The 17,563-nt window shown below is 42.7% G+C and overlaps 1 protein-coding gene across 2 annotated transcripts in view; it reads left to right on the top strand.

Moving 5' to 3' along the window:
* The first annotated feature begins 860 nt into the window (after nt 1–860).
* The window catches only part of LOC100025187 (tyrosine-protein kinase ZAP-70), a 44,677-nt gene continuing 27,974 nt past the window's right edge, over nt 861–17,563 (top strand). The window contains exons 1-2 of one of the 2 annotated variants that reach the window (XM_007489452.3): nt 861–1,185; nt 3,083–3,160. The gene's annotated coding sequence lies outside the window, so the exon portion shown is untranslated. Of the gene's footprint in view, nt 1,186–1,894; nt 2,168–3,082; nt 3,161–17,563 lie in introns of those variants that run through there. The other variant, XM_007489451.3, reaches the window with a different exon arrangement.

The following is a 17,563-nucleotide window of genomic DNA, read 5'->3' as shown; positions in this document are numbered from 1 at the left end:
TATGAAACATATTCAGGACCCCAGGTTAAGAACACCTCTTTCAGAGGGATTGAAGAAGAAGGCCCTCGGATGATTTTAAGACCAAGAAAGAGTTAGAAAAAATTACAAAATATAAAAAAAAATTTTGATTACATTAAATTAAAACATTTTTGTACAAATAAAACCAATGCAATCAAAATTAAAGGGGAAGCAACAAATTGGGGAAAAAATCTTTATAACAAAAACTTCTTTTTTATATCCAAGAGATGTTTATTTTATTTTTTAATTGGAAATTTTTATTTAATTAATTAATTTAGAATATTTTTTCATGGTTACAAGATTCAGGTTTCTTCTATCCTCTTCCCCCAAGCCCCTCCTGTAGCTGATATGCAACTCCACTGGGTTTTACATGTGTCATTGATCAAGACCTATTTCTATATTATTAATATTTGCACCAAGGTGATCATTTAGATCTTTTAGAGTCTATGTTCTAAATCACATCCAGAGAAAGAACTGTGGGAGCAGAAACACAGAAAAAAAAACAACAATTGCTTGATCACATGGGTTGATGGGGATATGATTGGGGCTGTAGACTAAACGATCAGCCTGGTGCAAATATCAACAATATGAAAATAGGTCTTGGTCAATGACACATGTAAAACCCAGTGGAATTGCTTGTTGTCTATGGGAGGGAGGTGGGAGGAGGGGAGGGAAAGAACATGAATCATAACCATGGGAAAATTTTCTTAATTAATCAATTAAATTAAAAAAAGAAGAAGAAGGCCTTTGGGCAGCGATCTATAGTGGAGAGAGACCTAGACTTGAGTCAGGTCTATCAGCCAGGGGATCACATTCAAGTTCTGCTCTTCCCCAAGACCTCTCTCTCTTTCTCTGACCTTTTTCAGCTTTCTCTTCTGTAAAAAGGAAGGATCAGAGGTTGTACTGGATGATCTCTAAAGTACTTTCCAGCTCTGACATTCTGGGATTCTAGGGCAAGTTGGGTCCCAGTGGTAAGGTCCTTTCAGAACCTGGTCTTTAGTAGGTCTCCAGGGAGTGATGGAAAATTCCATCAGTAACATTCTGCTCTAAAAGGGGGCTCAGCCTGGGGCTGGTTACTGTGAATCAGCTATGGATTTAAGCCTAAAATTTGCAAAAGATTTTCCCCCAGCTAGGTGCCAACTGGCTGAAGGCAGTGCCCTTTGAGAGGTATAGACATGCCTCCCTTGTGAGAAGGCTGGAGTCTTCAGTTGCTAGTAGACTTTAGTCCTGCTACAAGTTCTGGGTGCTCCATCTTTTAGTTATCAGTGCCTTGGGGAAGGGTGAGGACTTGAGGCCCAGGGAGATCAAATTCTTGCCCTTCTTAAAGGAGGCAGCATGGTGTAATGATATAGAGTAAATAACCCTAGTTCTAAGCTAGGGTTCTTAATCTGGGCTCTGTGAATTTGACTTTTAAAAAATATTTTTCCATCTGGACTTCAATATAATTGGTTGCTTCATTATTCTATGCATTTAAAAACATGATTCTGAGAAGGGGTCTGTGGGCTTCAGACTGATTGCCAAAGGGAACCGGGGCACATAAAAAGGCTACAAACCATTGTTCTGGGGTCAGAAGAGCTAGGTTCTCAAGCCTGACCTCTGCCACTCCCTGAATGATCTTGGGTCAGTCATTTCCTCCTCCTCTCTTATAAAAGATGGCCCCATGGCCTCTAGTGTTCTTTCCAGCTCTCAGTGTAGGATGCTAGGATCCATGTGATAAGCAACCTTCCCTGAGAGGTAGGGAGACAACTTCAGCCTGGGGCCCAGAAGCTCCTGCTCGACTTCAGTTTGGAGCTTTTCCTCCATACACAGCAGTTTGTGGCTCTGACGTAACCTTCAAAGGTCTAGTTGCCCCTTCTACGTCTGGGTGGGTGGTTCTCTTCTGTCGTCTTTTCTTTCCTGTCTTTGTTTCAAGGAAATAGGTCACATTTCAGAGAAACCAGTCAACGAGCAGATTCGTCAACAGAGGGTGGCAGCCAGGGCAGTGGTGACTGGGCCTAGACTTTGGCCCTCCCTGACTCCTCACCCCAAGGCCATAGCATCCACGGTAGCCTTTCCTTCCATGGAACTCGGCCCTCCAAGGGACTGAAGAAGAGTGAAGGAGGCAGGGAAGCCTGGTTTCCTGGGCCCTGAGCCTCCGGAACTTCCATAGGTGAGCCTTTTATTTCTGGCCCCTGGCCAGAGAAGATGCTCTGAGTTAGGAGAGAGGAGTCCCATCCTCACCATGAGTCATGGTGGTGACTTCCTCTTCCCACAGCTCAGGGTTCATGCTCAGCTTTGAGAAATCCGTCTTTATGGTCTCCAGGCAAGAAAGAGAAGAAATGTTGGGTACATTGGCCATTTTAGAGAAGGGGGATTATCTTTCCCAGAGCCCAGAATTTCCCAACCTAAGGTGCCAGAGTGGCAGGCCAGAGGCATTACTCTAGCTCTTTGTGTGGGGTAATAGTTTGTACAAACAATGGTTTATAGCCTTTTACCGGGACCGGAGAGGTCAAGGAATAGTCAGAAGAGTGTCCAAGAGCAGTAAAATGGCGGGTTAGGAACCGGTGAATTTAAAGGATAGATTTAAGAGGCAGTCAGAACATGGCTAGGCTGGATATGTTGGAAGGATAGTCAAGCTAAGGGATCATAGGATTATCAGATTGAGCATTTCAAGGATGGCCAGGCTAGAGGGTTGATGTTTGGGAATTTCCATGGCGTGGAAATTCTTGGAATGGTCAGACTGGGTCTTTGGAGATCAGAGGATGGTCTGGCCATGGAGTTCAAAGGATAGTTAAACTGGAGGTTGGGGCATATTCAAACTAGTCAGTTTAGGGAATGCTCTGGCTGGAGCGATTCATATTGGGAAGATAGGAAATAGACTGTATGGGGAAGTCAGGATAAGGTCAGATTGGAGAGTCTGGAGTAATTGAATGGGATGGGTCAGGGGGATGATCAGATAGAAAACAGATACTCTATTTAAACAGGGGTTTTAAAAGACAGTAGAACTGGGGGGCAGGATGGGGACACTTGAATCAAGAGAAGGATCCACATCAGTGAGTTTCTCACTTTTCAACTCTGCATTTAGGACCATTTCTCATTGGGGGAAAGAACTGGAACTCTACTCCTCCCCCTGTCAGTTCTGCTCCAGCCTAGACGCCATCAAGTAAGTCATTCCCTGTGTCAAGCTGTCCCTCTTTAGGAGTCTTCAGGGCATAGGCTGGTCCATTTGGTAGTGATAATGAAGATGAGTACAGATCATGGGGACATGGGTATCTAATGGTGATCTCACATTAACACCCAGGGGTGCGAATGATGACAATAACAGTTCCCAAAAGGGACTTGGAATTGAGGAAGGCCTTGGGTGATGTCTAGAGGGAGATGAGCCCAGATCAGAGACAAATTCCCTCTCACTCTCTACTCCTTTTCATATGGAGGAAAGTGGTACTTTTTCCTGGGTCCTAGGGCTGTTCTTCACTTCTGGAATGGGCCTTTGAACTTTTTAGCTTTCCCCTTCTCCTCTTCTTTCTCTTCCTTATAATAATAACAACAACACAATAATAATAACAATGGAGGAAATGATTAGTAGAGAACATGATAGTCAAGTTAAAAATGTGTAGAAATATTTCTGGAACATAGATTGTAAGCTTCTTGAAGACAAGAACTATCTTTTACTTCTTTTTGTATCCTTAGAGCTTAGCATGATGTCTGGTACATAGGAATGCTTAATAAATGATCATCAATTGATACAGACAGATATCGTTTCACAGAACAGACAATAGGTACACACCACTGGACTTATCAAATATGGCTGGTATTGACTGGATGGAACCAATGAAAGGGCTAAGATCAAGAGGGGAATCAAAGGGCCCTTTTTGGGTAACGTCCACATGAACTTATGTTGACAAATGTGCTTTGAACTAATGACTGAGTTGGGCGGATTTGCTTTATGAAATAGAAGGGGTTATGGAGTGATGAGATACCTTGATGTGGACCAGGATGAAGAATAGGTTTAAGAGCAAAATTTCAGAATTCTTGATCAAGGAAGTGGAGCATTTGTGGGTGTTGGCAGATTTCTTCTTTTTAGAACATTATTCCTTGGTTACAATAATCGCATTATTTCCCCCCTCCCCTCCACCCACCATTCCCGTAGCCAACACGCAATTCCACTGGGTATTACATGTGTCCTTGATCAGAACCTATTTCCATGTTGTCGGTGTTTTCATTAGGATGTTCATTTAGAGTCTACAGGCCCAACCATATCCCTTTGACCCATGTGATTAAGCAGTTGTTTTTCTTCTGTGTTTCTACTCCCACAGTTCTTTCTCTGGATATAGATAATGTCATTTTCTCATAGATTCCTCTAAGTTGTTCAGGATTACTGAATCACCACTAATGGAGAAGTTCATTATATTTGATTGTACCACAATGTATGATGGTGGAATTCTTGAAAAAGATCAGGGGGCAGCTAAGTGGCTCAGTAGATAGAGAGCTAGGGCTGGAGACAGGAGGTCCTGTGTTCAAATTTGACCTCATTTCCTAGCTACATGACCCCTAGGCAAGTCACAACCCCATTGTCTTATTCTTACCCCTCTTCTGTCTTGGTGTCTTAGTCTTGATTATAAGGCAGAAGGTAAGGGTTTAACAAGAAAGGGAAAAAAAAAGATGAGAACAAATTAATAACAGCTATAATAAGAGTTGATATTTATATAGAATTTTTAATGTAATATCTTATTTGAGTCTTATCATTCCTGCTTTACACATGAGGAAACTGAGGCTCAGACAAGTTAATATGACCATTGTCACATAGCTATTGTCAATCATTCAATTGTGTCTGACTCTTCATTGTGGACTCTAGCACACCAGTATGGTCCTTGGGCATTTCTTGGCAAAGATACTGGAGTGATCTGACATTTCCTTCTCCAATAGATTAAGGCAAATAGAGGTTTAATGACTTGTCCAAGGTCACATAGCTAGTAAGTGTCTGAGGTTGAATTTGAACTCAGGCCTAGCATTCTATCCAATGAGCCATCTAATTTCCTCCTAGGTACTAGTATAAGCCCCATTTTACAGTTTGAGAAAACCGAGGCAGACAAAATAGTCTCTATTCACTTCAGAGGCCATATTTAAACCCAGGTTTCTTTTGCCTCCATGTTTGGCGTTACTTTCCAGGATACAATGCTACCCTCTTCAGGCCCAATGGTTCTTCTATAGGGTTTCTCAGCTCTGGATAGAAGGAGTGTAATATAATGGAAAATATGTAGGATTTGGAACCAGGGGGCTGGTTTGGCTACTACCTGTTTGACCTTAGGCAAGTCTCTTTGAATTGAACATCTCTGGGCTTGAGTTTCCTCATCTTTAAAACAGGAGAGTTAGAGTAGATGATCTCTAAGGTCCCTTTCATCTCGAAATCTGTGTTCCAGGGATTTCTCTCTTGTGACTCTTCCCAGGACCCCAACCTTAATATATCTTGTTATTTTTGAACCCTTACCTTCTATCTTTGAGTCGATACTAAGTACTGAACAATAAGGGCTAGGCAATGGGGGTTAAGTGACTTGCCCAGAGTCACAGAGCTAGGAAGTGTCTGAGGTCACATTTGAACCCAGGACCTCTCTTCTCCAGGCCTGGCTGTCTGTCTGTTCATTTACCTAGCTGCTCCCCAATATATAGTCTATTAAATCCCATTCATTCTCAGCAACCAATTTAGACCATAGGTCTAGATTCTGCCCACTCACTGGGCTATTCTTTGCCCTTTTGTAGGGCCAGGGGATCTCCAAGTCACAAATTGTCCCTGGTTTTCCCCATATCATCCTTGGGCATGTGAACTCCCTCCCCACTCCTCCCCACCCCCAACTTGCCTACCTTGGGTTCTTTTCTTTTTCTACCTTCCATCTTGGAGTCAATACTGTGTATTGGTTTCAAGGCAGAAGAGTGGTAAGGGCTAGGCAATGGGGGTCAAGTGACTTGCCTAGGGTCACACAGCTGGGAAGTGTGTGAAGCCAGATGTGAGCCCAGGACCTCTGTCTCTAGGACTGACTCTCAATCCACTGAACCACCCAGCTGCCCCCCACTTCCCCACCCTGGTCTTTTTCCAAGTCTCTGATCAAGGCTTAGATGTAGGAAATAGTCCAATCATTAAATGAAACAAAGCCACATAGATATTGGAGTTTCAGGGAAAGGCTGATTCTTCCCCCAGATCGATAGTCTGGAAGACTCACAGCTCCCTCCTTCCATTCCCTTTCCCTTTCAGCCACATTTTAAAAATTGCTAGGTTCTGCTCTCCCAAACCCTCATTCTCTAGAGTTAGTCTCCCCACAAGCCTGGGCCTGGGACAACCCAAATATATCATCAACATCCCAGCTCCATAAACAAAGCCTTTGCAACTCATCCCCCTCCCAGCCTGGAGGTCCCCCCCCTTTTTCTGGTTGTCCTTTCCTTATTTGAGGCATTAACAGCTTGAGTTCAGCCTGAGGTCTGACCATGGCTCCTTCCTTCCCTGCCTGGGGATTCTGCCCCAGCTGTATCAATCTAATTTAGTTCAATTGGCATTATTAAGTGCCTACTAAGTGCTGGGCACTGAGCTAGGGAACATGGTACAATGGAAAGAATGCTGGCTTTAGAATCAGAAGAGCTGGCTCAGAATCCCAGATCCACAATTTTACTAATTTTGTGACATTGAACCTCTCTGGGAATTTGTTTTCTCATCTATAAAATGAGGAGGTTAGCTTAGTTGATCTCTTAAGATTCCTTCTAGGGGGCAGCTGGGTGGCTCAGTGGATGGAGAGCCAGGCCTAGAGACAGGAGGTCTTGGGTTCAAATTTGGATTCAGACACATCCTAGCTGTGTGACCCTGGGCAAGTCACTTAACCCCCATTGCGTAGCCCTGACCACGCTTCTGCCTTGGAGCCAATACACAGTATTGATTCTAAGATGGAAGGTAAGGGTTTAAAAAAAAGATTCCTTCTAGTTCTAATTCTATAATCCTATATCTCAGTTGATTAAAAAGTATTAGTTAAGCACCTACCACTAATTAAACGCCTTTTGTTGCTGAGTCTTGTCAGATTTTCTGTGAGTCCATTTGGGTGTTTTCTTGGCAGAGATTGTGGCATGGTTTGCCATTTCCTTTTCCAGCTCGTTTTACAGATGAGAAATGGAGGCAAACAGGGTTTAGTGACTTGCCCAGGGTCACACAGCTAGTAAGTATCCAAGGCCAGATTTGAAATCAGGAAGAGGAGTCTTCCTGACTCCGGGTCTGCCTCTCTATTCACTGTGCCACCTGGCTGTCCCAATTAAACATCTACTGTGGGCTTGGCCTCAGGCTTCTGGGGATACAAAGACCAAAAAGTAAAATAGTCCCTGCCCTCAGAGAGCTTATATTCTATTGGAGGGAGACAGCACGGATACATATAAGTAGGTGAACAATAATATAAGGTAATTTCTTTCTTTTTAAAAACCTTCCCTTTTGTCTTAGAATTGATACTATCAGCTCCAAGGCAGAAGAGTTGTAAGGGCTAGGCAATTGGAGTTAAGTAATTTGGCCAGATTTATACAGGTAAGAAGTGTTTGAGACCAGATCTGAACCCAGGACTTCCCATCTCTGGGTCTAGTATTCTATCCACTGAGCCACCCAGCTGCCTCAAATACAAAGTAATTTCAAAGTCAGAGAGAGGCATTAGTAGTTTAGGAGACTAGAAAAAGTCTCATGTAGGGTCCTGGATACAAAGACAAAAATGTGAAATAATCCTTATCCTCAAAGAGCTTATATTCCAGTGATGGAGACAATCCAGCCAAGGTATTTTATTTTTCAAGGCATTTCCCTTATGTGAGTATCATCATCATCAAGGTTTTCCTGGAGGCCCCTGATTCCCTGGTGTCTGCCATAAGGAGAAGGTGCATTATCAGCCCTATTAGCTATTAAGGTCTGCCCCTGTGTTAGATCCCCATTGCATTCCTCTAAGTATATATGAGACCTAGAGGGGATAGGGACTATGATTTTATTGGTATAGGGAATTCCTGGCTTCTATCAAATGTAAGTCAGTTTCTTCTATGAAATTTATAGTCTTAGAGAGTGACCTAGAGTTACAAACATTTATTAAGTACCTACTATGTGCTGCGTAATGCTCAGTGATTTTATAAGTTCCCATGGACTGATACTGAAGATTCCTAGATCTTCTTTCCCAGCCCTTCACCTTTCTCCTGTCTTCTAGTCTTGTATCTCCAAATGCCTACTGGACATCTTGACCTGGATTCTCAATTCTTAATTCTTGACATGGGTCAAAGTTAAACTCATTCTCTTTTCCCCAAGCCATCTTTTATTCCAAACTTCCTTATTATTACCAAGGGTACCAGCAACTTTCTCCTCCCTGAGGCTCAAAACCTACAGTTCTTGACTCCTGGTTCTCTCTCATGCTTTCTCCATATCCAAGTTCCAAGTCCTTCCTGACATCTGCCTTATATGCCCTCCTTTCTCCTCTGACATTGTCACCACTCTGGTACAGCCTGTCACCTCAGAGGCAGCTAGGTATCTCAGTGGATAGAAGCCCAGGTCTGAAGTCAGAAAACCTGAGTTCAAATTCAGCCTCAGATACTTATGAACTGTGTAACTTTGGGTGAGTCACAACCTCAGTTTCTTCAACTGTAAAATGGAGATAATAACAGCATTGACTTCCTAGGGTTGTTAATAAAGTGCTTTGCAAGGATTAAAATGGTATAGAAATGGTAACTACTATTACCTCATGTTTAGAGTATTACAAAGACCAATCTCACTGTCTCAAGCCTCTCTCCCCTCCAGTGCAACCTTCACCCAGATGCCTAAGTGATTTTCTATAGTACAGGTCTGACCGTGTCACACTCTTATTCATTAAAGTCCAGTGGCTCCTTATTAACTCTTGATAAAATTCTCTGGGTGATATTCCAAGCCTTTCTTAATCTAGTCTCTTCCTGCCATTCAAATCTTTTTATACTTTGCTCTTCACCAGTCTACCTACATTGCTCAAACAAGATAGTTCCTCTCTAGCCTCTGGGCATTTTCTGACTGTCTGGCCATGCCTAGAACATTCTCCTTCCTTATATCTACTTCCTGGCATCTCTGGCTTCCTTCAAATTCCAATGAAAATTCTACTTTCCTTACAAAAGCTTTTGCTGCTTCCTTTGTTGATTTTCTCCAATTTTCCCAGTCTAGATCCTAGTTGTATACAATTGTTTGCTTGTTGTCTCCCTCATTACTGCAGAGTAGAGATTGTCTTTTACTTTTTTTTGTGTTTCCGGTGCTTGACACATAGTAGGCACTTAATAAATGCTCATTGACTTAAACACAAGGATCTAAAACATGGAGATGTTAAATGACTTACTCAGGCTTATATAGCTTGTGCCACTGGCAGGATTTGAACTCAGGTCTTCATGGCTTTAATGCTGGCTTTCTATTCAGTATATCTTCCTCCCTCACTATCCAAAATAATATAAGGCAATTTCGGTATATTTGGAGTTTTGAGAAGTGTGCAAGCAAGGGAGCACTAGCAGCTGGGGAGACTAGGAAAAGTTTCATGTGTGATTTTGGGTACAAAGGGAAAAAGGACAATATTTTTGATTTCAATAAATTAAAAAAACCCAATTCTTCAATTAATTTGGTTTCCAGACACTGAGGGATTATTAGATCGGGGGTGAGCTGGAGTCTTGAGAGAGCCAGTTATTAAAATTTTAGCATGAGTATTTATACCTCTGAAAGCTATAGATTCTACAAGTCAAGGTTTGATTTAGTGTCTTGTTGATCTTGTAGACTTTATAAAGTGTTGGGGGGGGTGATAAAAATGAAGACTAAACTTAAAAGTTTGTGTTGCATTAAAATTTTTTTTTAATTTAGAATATTTTTCCATGGTTACATGATTCATGATTCCCCCCCCACACACACACACACCCTCTTTCCTCCTCCCTCCTGAAGCTGATAAGCAGTTCCACTGGGTTACACATGTATCATTGTTCAAAACCTATTTCCATGTTATTCATATTTGCAGCAGAGCGATCCTTTAACTTCAAAACCCTAATCATATCTGTATTGAACTACATGATTGATCATATGTTTTTCTTCTGCATTTCTACTGGATGTGGATAGTGTTCTTTCTCATAAGTTCCTCAGAATTGTTCTGGATCATTGCATTGCTGCTAGTAGAGAAGTCCTTTACATAGAAGTCCTTTACATTTGATTGTGCCATAATGTATCAGTTTCTGTGTACAATGTTCTCCTGGTTCTGCTCCTTTCTGTGTGTTGCATTTTTGAAGAGTTGAATGTTACACATTTACCAGCAACCCTCTCTCCCCTCTCTGGACCCACTCACTAAGCTCCTGATGCTGATTATCTCAGCAATAGGTCTGTCCTGTTCCAGTTATCAGAGCTGCCTGACTCCTTTCTCTCCCTCTCTCATTAACTGGGACATGTGGGGCTTTTCCTTCTTTTTTGTTCTAGAGCTGTTGTTTATTCCTCTTTGGCTAATATCTCTACTTTTCTCTGAACACTAAACTATGGAGAAACACAGTGGAACTTGGGGCTGAGCTGTTTCCTTTCCCCTCTCCACACACATGAGGACATTCACTGGCCCCTCTGCCCAGCAGGTCAATGGGAGCACTTTCTGGGGGAATGGCATTAGATGGGGGAGGGGAGAGGTCATGGCATGGCATGTGGTTTCTAAAAGGTTCACCATCACTGTACCAGGGGACTACATCAGGAAAACAGATAAATAAATAGAAGGTAATTTGAGGAATAAGAGGTCACTAATAACTGTGGGGAAAGGAAGAGGTTTCCTGGAAAAGGTGGTATTCAAGCTGAACATTGAAGGACTCAACAAACCAATCATTCAATATTTATTTTGCACCTACTATATCCTAGATGGAAAATAAGGATTCTGAGAGTCAGAGAAGCAATCAGGGACTGGATTCCAGATACAGGAAGATAAAACAACCAAGCATTTATTAGGGGTCTACTATGTAGACTTGTGCTAGATGTAGCCCAATTTGACTATAATATAAAATATGTGAAGGAGATTAATTTGAAATGAGGCTGGAAACACAGGCTGGAGCCAGATTGTAAAGGACATTGAATGCCAGGATGTGTTTGTATCTTATTCTACAGAGAATAAGAATGGAGAGCCACTGAAGATTTTCCAACAGGAGTGTGATGTGATTAGAATTGTTGGGTTATTTTGGCAGCTATGTATAGGATGAATTATTAGGGGGAGAGACTGGAAACAGGATGACAAATTAGCAATGATAATAGCAACAGTAATAAATGTCAGCAAAAATTTTTTTAAACCCTTACCTTTCATCTTGGAATCAATACTGTGTATTGGTTCCAAGGCAGAAGAGTGGTAAGGGCTAGACAATGGGGGTTAAGTGACTTGCCCAGGGTCACACATGTCTGAGACCAGATTTGAACCTAGGACCTCTGTGTCTCTAGGCCTGGCTCTCAATCCACTAAGCTACCCAACTGCCCCCAGCATATATTTTTTTGTTGTTCAATCATACCTGACTCGTTGTGATCCCATTTGGGATTTTCTTGGCAAAGATACTAGAGTGGCTGTCATTTCCTTCTCTAGCTCATTTGATAGATTAGGAAATTATGGCAAAAAGTACCTCAGGCTAGATTTGAACTCAGGCCTTCCTGTCTTCGGGTCTGGTACTCTATCTATTATGCCACCTAGCTGCCTATAATAACTACCCATATTATACATGACTCATGAGGATTTGCAAAGCACTTTAAAGACATGTTCTCCTTTGATCTTAACAGCCAACCAATGAGGTAGGTACTATTTTTATCCCTATTTTGGGATATTGAGAAATTGAGGAAACTGAGTCTCAGGCTAAGAGACTTGCTCAGGGTTATATAACTAGCAAATGTCAGAGGTGAGATTTGAATGCAGGTCTCCCTGGCTTAAAGTCCACGAAGACTCTAGCCATGAAAGTTAATGAAGGCCATGAAAGTTAATGAAGGCCTGAACTACACATACACTAGGGGGAGAGATGAGGATGGGTGGGAGAGATGTTACATAGACAGAATTAATGTGATTTGACTCTTAAGTTTACCTACCTGAGTAACTGGAAGTTTGCTGATGTTCTGAACAGAAACTGGAAAGTTTGGGGTAGGAGAAGTTTATAGAAAAAATAAATTGAGTTCCATTTTAGATCTGGTCTACTGAGTTTGAAATTCTGATGGAATATCATTCAGGTGAAGATGGCCAAATGACAGTTGGTGATATGGGGCTAGAGTTCAGGAGCAAAGTGATGGCTGGTTATGCAATTTGGGGAATTATCTGTATTGAATTAATTAATCCCCAGGAGCATGAGCAAGTGAGATCAAAGAGCCCTCAGAGAGAAGAGAGACCAGAATGGAGTCATGGAGAATACCCATACTCAAAGGACAGAAGAAGGTGGATAACAATTCAACAAAGAAGACTGAGAAGCAGTTAGAGAGGTAGGAACAGAACTAAATGAGGGAGGGAGAGAGAGACAGACAGACAGACAGACAGAGACAGAGAGACAGAGAGAGACAGAGACAGAGAGCAGTGAAGGGAGGATGATATGATCAACAGCATCATAAGATGCAGACATAATGACTGAGAAAGGACTACTGGATTCAGCGATTGAGATAGTGATAGAGGTAGAAAGGGTCCAGAAGAGGTAGTGAGGAGGAGAGAGCATGTCTTTTCCTGTTCTTGGCATAATTTGTTAAGGAGCATAAGAGAAGGATCAGCCAGGACTGGGGATGTAGTTAGGGAATCAGTGTCTTCAGGAGAGAGTTTCTATGTGTTTCAAAGAGTGATAGAACATGAAAAAAATGTAAGAGGAAGAAATCTAGAACAAAGGGCAGTTGGCTAATGATGGAGGATGATGCCTTGAGCAATTGACTAACAGAGAGAAAGGCAGGGTTAGATGGGGTTGAGAGAGCAGGGGATGAGAGTTTTTACCTCATCAGATAGTATCACTTTGTACCCTCTTGCCTTAGGGTATTGGGAGAGCCCTATATGCTTTTATAGAAATCTATGAACCAGAATAGGGAAGTGTGGAAAGGTATGAAGTAAGGAATATTATATTTCTGTATACTATAGATCACTAAGCCAGCTGGAGGAAACAAATACCTTCCTAAAATAAGCACAGAGGTAGGATGGAGTAGTTGCTCACGGTGAGGTGAAAGGAACATTGAATTTGGACCAATATGTGGAAGTAGCAATGAGATCAATTTAGGCCCAATGACAGGAAAACTTCCCAACAATTCTAGAAGTGGAGTGATCTGCTCTGAGAGTCAGTGGGTTTCCCCTTATTGTACATCTTCTAGCAGAGATGGAACAATCACTTGTTGGGCATATCAGAGTGGAGATTCCTCTGGGCAGGAGTTGGACTAGATAGTTTCTGAGGTCCCTTTTAATTCTCTAGTTCCAAGTCTGTGAATCAAGGTACCTGGGTTTGAATTCTTCACTTGTTATTTATTACCTGTGTACCCTTGGGCAAGTCAAAGCACCTCTGTCAGCCTAAGAGAGGGGTTTAACTTCTACTTCAATTAATATAATCGTAGATGGTCTGGATATCTATGGTTTTAGGGACAACTTATTTACACATTAAAACCTAATTTTTAAGTGACCCTGAGCAAGTCACTTAACCCCAATTAACCAGCCCTTGCTGCTCTTCTGTCTTAGAATTGATGCTAATTCAGGAGGTAAGGGTTTAAAAAATAAAAACAAAACAAAACAAAGCCAATTTTTTCCCATTGATTGACTGATGCAAGTACCAGTTGCTGAGAGGATCAGGAAAATCTAAGGCAAGAAGCGGTATCTGAACTAAGCTTGAAATAACTTAGGGATTCTAAAAGGTAGAAGTAGGGAGGGAGGGCATTCTAGGCATAGAAGACAGCCAGTGCAAAGGTATAAAGATGGCAAATGGAGCATCATGGGTGAAGGATAGGAAGTAAACTAGTCTGGGTGACCCATAGAGCACATGAAGGAAAGTCAATCAACAAGCATTAATCATTATTTCCTGCAGTTAGGTGGTACAGTAGAGATAATGCTTAGACTTGATGACAGGAAGATCTGAGTCCAAATTCCACTTCAGATACTTATTCGGGTTGTTGAAGGACTTTAAATGCCAAGCAGAAGATTTTGATCCTAGAGACAATAGGAAGCCACTGGAGCTTCTTGAGCAAAGGAGTGATATGGTCAGGTTTACATTTTAGGAATATAACTGTGGCTACTATAAGGAGTGCGAATTGAAATGAAGAGTTGACATAGGGAGAGCAGCCTATTATAATAGTGTAGGCAAAAGCTGATGGGAGTCTAAACTATGGTGGTAGCTCTCTGTCTCTGTCTCTGTCTCTCTGTCTGTCTGTCTGTCTGTCCATCTCTCTGTCTCTCTCTCCCTCTCTCTTTCTCCCCCCCTTCTGTGAAAAGGGAAGAATGAAGAGAAATATTATGAAGATAGAAGCAGCAAGACTTGGCAATTGATTGGATGTGGGGAGTGAGGGAGAGAGGAGAATCCAGGATGACTTGGAGATATTGACCTCGAGTAACTGGAAGGACAATGGTGCTTTCAATAGAAATAGGAAAGTTCAGAAAGAAGTGAATTTTGAACAAAGATTATGAGTAATGTTGACTTGGAAATGTCCAGCTAATGAGAATTATGGAGAATGTCTAGGGCTGGATATATAGATCTGGGAGTCTTGAGCTGATAATTAAATTCATGGGAGCTGATGAGATCACCAAATAAGAAATTACAGAGAGAGAAGAGAGGAGGACTCAAGACCGAGCCTTGGGGGACACACAAAATTAGGGGGTAAGGCATAGATGATCCCTGTAGTCAACTGAGAGAGTCAACAGGTTCATGAAAACCCAGAGAGGAGACTATTTCCAGGAGGGAGAGGATACTTAAGAGAATCAAATGCATCAGAGAAACCAAGAAGAATGAAGATTGAAAAAATGGTCTTTGTTTTTAAAATTACGAGATCATTGGTAGGCCAAGTTTGTTCCAAAGACCAGATGAGTGGTTAGAAAACTCAATGCATTGAAGAGTGGTAGACTTTGGGTGTGTGGATTATTAAACATATTCTCAGACTCAGTTGAAGTGTTGGTTAGTTTTACTGAATACTTTTTCTTTGCTTAAAATAATTTTGATTACAAGGAATCACCTGCTAGGTAGGGGAAAGGGAGGAAATATATTTGGAAATAATGATGACGTAAAAACAAAAGATAAAAAACCTTTGAAAAGAGATGTTTGGTAAATTTGGAAAGAACAGTTTCAGTTGAATGATGAAGGTGGAAACTAGACCACAAGGGGTTTTAAGTGAGTGAGAGGAGGGGAAGCAGAGACCACAAGTGTAGCTAGCTATTTTTTTAGGAGTTTGGCTGTGAAAGGGGGGAGAGATATATAGGATGATAATTTAAGGGGTGAGTGGTTAAGTCAAGTGAGGGTTTTTTTTTAAGATTAGATAGGAACTGGGCATTTTTTTTTTTGGTAGTCAGAAGGAGCCAGCAGACAGAGAATGAAATTAGAAAGAGGGGGTACAATTTAGGGGTGTGGTAGGGGGAATAGGACCAAGGGTACAAATAGAGGAGTTGAGTTGTCTTCAGTTTCTTCATCTGTGAAATGATGGGTTGGACTAGACCTCTCAAATCCCTGCTAGTTCGAAATCATCAGGACATTATAGAATCATGTGACTCAATCCTCTTGTGTTATAGATGGAGAAACTGAGGGCCAGAGAGTTCTCAGAGGCAGCCTCCTTCAAGCCTTAGCCTGAAGAGTTCGTTTAGGGTCGATATTTAAGAAAAACTTTGACACTACAAAATCCTTCAGTTTCCTCTTAATCTGATAAATTTTTAAAATGGATGGTAAATAGTGAAGAGAAGCCTAAATGCTACACATCCTTCGCTTTCCTCTTAATAGCCAAAAATTGTGAAAAGTCGATGGAGAGAAATACAAGTCAAGAATACCATTTCATAATAATAGCTCACATACAAACATCCTTCCTGTCTGCCCATGGTCAGTATCACCTCCCTCCTCCCAGCCTGACCACAGATCAGCAAAAAACAGCCCTGCGGGTGAGGTATGTGTTTGTGTGCATACACACTTAGCCCTAGGCTCCCTCCAAATGGAAACTCTCTGCCCAGTGCTGCCACCATTAGAGCACTTTCTTCCCACTGTCAGCTAGAGGAACAGGGAGGGGGCTCTGCCTCCCCACGCGCTGTCCTCAGTCTCCACCCCGGCCCCACTGTTTTGATGGAGCCCAGCTGGTCTGGAGGTGAAGCAGGATGGAGAGGACGAGCCAAACTGTCTGGGCGGAATTGAGCTCTGTAGCTCGGCTGCGTACCTCTGACTTAGATGGGTAATAAACTAGACAGTTTAGACTTGGAGGTTCCCTTGCATGGAGCAGAGTCGGTTTTTACACTCTAAACGGCTGTCACGGACCGCCTGTTGTTCAGAACTTCGCCTCTTCCAGCCCACCCCAACCCCCACTTACCCCAGCCAGCTGTTTCTGGTTAAACACTCACTGCAGGCCCGTAGGCCCAGCTCACTCTGGAACCATCTCCCAGCAGGCAAAGGCACCATGAAGGAGGCTCAGTGCTGGCTCAGGCCCCCTCCACCCTGATCCCTCTCTGTGTCCGCCTCTCTTGCCCAACAGCTGGCATCATGGCCCCTGGTGATGACGTGACAGATAAATGAGCCAGGGCAAATCCTTCCCTTCCATCCCAGGACTTTCGCTTTTCAGCCTAGTGCATCTTGGGGACATGCTACATTCTCCCCCCCCCTCCGCCTCCCCAAAAAAAGATCTTGGGAGAAACCTGGAGGGCCTCTCGGGCTGTCTGCCCAGAGCTGCTTCCAGCCCTGTTTCAAGGCCAGCCTGGGGGACCAGAACATCAGTTCTCAAAGCCCTGCTGCTCTTTAGCAAGCAAGCAAGCAAGCAAGCAAGCAAGCAAGCAAGCAAGCAAGCAAGGCATTGTTGGAATTCCCCTAGTGCATTCCTGCCTCCAGAGTTCAGCCTCAGCTGGCGCCTTTCCCCCTGGACTTCTCCCACCCACACCCCGGGGAAGCTGCCAGGAACGGAGGACAAGAACCAGTCTGGTGCTTTGTCAGAGGCTTGGAGACTACGTGGAATGTCCAAGCTGCTGGAGAACTTGGAATATAGAATGTTAGCAATGGAAAGGAACTCAGAAGGTAGAGGGACTTTAGGACGCGGAGTGTCAGAGTCAGGATAGCCTTTAGAATATAGAACGTGAGGGGGCAGCTGGGTAGCTCAGTGGATTGAGAGCCAGGCCTAGAGACAGGAGGTCCTGGGTTCAAATCTGACCTCAGACACTTCCTATCTGTGTGACCCTGGGCAAGTCACTTAACCCCCATTGCCTAGCTCTCACCACTCTTCTGCCTTAGAACCAATACACAGTATTGACTCCAAGACAGAAGGTATGGGTTAAAAAAAAAAAAGAATATAGAACATGGAATGTCTGAGTCCCATTGGGACCTTAGAAGATGGAATATCAGAGCTAGAGGATCATAGGCATTGAATGTCAGAGAGAGGAGGTGCCTCTGAGACCACCTTGTT

This window comes from Monodelphis domestica, chromosome 3 (assembly GCF_027887165.1).
Source record: "Monodelphis domestica isolate mMonDom1 chromosome 3, mMonDom1.pri, whole genome shotgun sequence".
Classification (NCBI taxonomy): domain Eukaryota; kingdom Metazoa; phylum Chordata; class Mammalia; order Didelphimorphia; family Didelphidae; genus Monodelphis; species Monodelphis domestica.
The sequence above is the reverse complement of the archived record's forward strand: the minus strand, read 5'-3'. Positions and strand labels throughout refer to the sequence as shown.